Genomic DNA, 2,668 nt, shown 5'->3' on the forward strand with positions numbered 1-2,668 from the left:
TAGCACCTCATTCATCAATTCAAATATGTACTCGATCGGTGCCATTTGTACAAAGTAGCACAATAATTAAAGACTTGAACAGTACTACCAAAACCTAGCACTTCAATTGCCAAGGGCAAAAATGACAGCAGGTGCAAGGAAGGGTCAGGTGGCATACTATCCTGCAAAGGACAGAGGTTCCTTCCAAATCCTGGGTTTAAGATAGATATACAAGGTTTCTTAAGGCCATTATAGCCCGGTGGTAGTGGGGAGAAGCTCCCACTGTCCATCAAATGCTGTGCATCTCAAATAGCCTCTGACAACCAAGTCCAGCTCCGGGCCTTCACGTGTAATTTAGTCACTAAGCCCAGCGGAATCATTTCTATGGACAGGAGAAGGGGCAAAGGTGGTTTACTGGAGCTTTAAAACCAGTTGCTTTGGGCAGATGGGGCTCATCAGCCGGGGTTCCAGCTCCTCCAGGAGAAGGAAAGCTCTGATCTCAAACCTCCGCTGTCTTGTGGCTATACCCACCCATGGGGAAGGCTTCGGGAGTAAACCCCGGGGAACATCCAGAGCTAGAGTCGCTGCGGCAGTCCTACATTGAGTTGAACTCTGACTGGCAACTCCTGTGACGCTGCTGGTGGCAGACTGCATCGGCCTCTGCCGTTCCTTTGGATTCATCAGCCGCGTGGAGAGGGGCAGCCTGCTCTCCGTATCGTACTGCCCTGACCGGTGTACTGACATATGTATCATGTAGACAGCTAGGAAACAACATCCATGGTCAACTTTGACCAACAGAGGGTTAACAACTGGTGTAACTCGAGAACAGAAGAGTACAGGTAACTCAAGTAGTGATATATACGTATGCTTGTATTTACGCACATTTCATTCCATATCCATACTTTAACCTCTAAATTTATGTTATATTACTCTTTATAATTGTTGAATTTTGTTGATATTGTTGCATGTCTCGTCCTGAGCAATATACCACAGCACAGCATTAAAACCTTGATAAACTTCTATATATGCACAGTGAGGTGTATTGCATCTTGACCTGATATGGAAGCACAAATGCCCTTGAACAGAAAAGCCAACCGAAAGCAGTGGATGCAGCCCAGTCTACCACAGGTAAAGCCCTCCCCACCATTGAGCACCTCTACAAGAAGCGCTGTTGCAGGAAAGCGGCATTCACCATCAGGGAGCCCCCCACCCCACCCCACCCCACCATCCAGGCCATGCTCTCTTCTCGCTGTTGTCATTAGGAAGGAGGTCCAACCGCACCAGATTCAGTAGCAGTTATTATCCCTCAACCAGAGGGGATAACCTCACTCATATTCACCCACCCCAGCACTGATTCCACAACCTATCAAGGACTTTCAAGGACTCTTCGTCTCTCGTTCTGGTTATTAATTTATTATTATTGCATCTTTTTCTTTTTGTATTTGCACAGTTCGTTGTTTTTTGCACAGTTTGCTTATCCATCTTTGTGTGCAGTTCTTCACTGATTCTATTGTTTCTTTCTATTCACTCTGTTTACCGAGATTACGCACAAGAAAACAAATATGTTGGACACAGTATATGTACTTTGATAATAAAATTACTTTGAACTTTGAATTTCAGAAACATGTAAGCGTATATGGTGAATAAATCTGATCCTTGATAATGATGCCTTGAAGAGCAGAATATAGATACATTGAAAAGTATAGCAAATCAATTTTGACATGGTAGTTAAGTGACTGAACTTAAAAAAAATCTCTGACGGTACATAAGTGTGTAAGCAGGTTATTTAGTAGTTTTACCTTATGGTTTCTTACGGGACTAAGACGGCTATGTAAACAAAAAGCCCAGAATCAGATTTATTAACACTGGCGCATGTCATGATGTTTATGGTCTTGTGGCCGGGGTACAGAGTAATACATTACTGTAGGTTACAATAAGAAATAATTCAGAAAATAAATAGGCTGTGCAAAAAGTGAAGTAATGTTCATGGATTCATGGACCATTCAGAAATCTGATGGTGGAGGGGAAGAAGCTGTTCCTGAGTGTAACGTTGAGTGTGTGTCTTCAGGCTCCTGTACCTCATATCTGATGGTAGCAAAATATCTTTATTACAGGTTCAGCACTGCAACATATACAAATGATGGACATACCCCCAGAACATTGCCAGGCATTCTGCCCGGGCAGATACCTTCGCCATCCATTTCCAGGACCCACAGATAGCTGTTTTCGCCGGCTCCAGGAGCAAGTTGACAAGGCCATCCTCATTCCTCCATGCCCCCATCCTTACTGGATGACCGTATATAAAAAGAGTGGGGCTAAAATGTAACCAGAAGGCGATGAGCAGCCCACGCAAATACACAGAAAGGGGCTGCAGCTTTGCTCACTCCATGTACATATGGTACACAGTCTAGCCTGCAGAAGTGACATGTGGCTGGGCGGTCTGTGTACAAACTAAGGCATTTGTTACAGGGCACCGCTCTGTGCAGTAGCCTCCATCCCAGATCCCCAGGGTGAATGGGAAGAACTTCCTCGTAAAGGGACTTCAATTGGTGACACCCCTCACCTCCAAGTGGAAAGGTAGCCCACCATGGCATTTCGGGATGCAAGGGCTTAGCAAATAGAGGGTGGGACCTCCTCCTTGCATACCTGAATGGGTTTGTGCGTGTCGAGGAGAGAGGGCTCAAGCTGT

The sequence above is a fragment of the Mobula birostris genome, chromosome 2 (genome assembly GCF_030028105.1).
Source record: "Mobula birostris isolate sMobBir1 chromosome 2, sMobBir1.hap1, whole genome shotgun sequence".
Lineage (NCBI taxonomy): Eukaryota > Metazoa > Chordata > Chondrichthyes > Myliobatiformes > Myliobatidae > Mobula > Mobula birostris.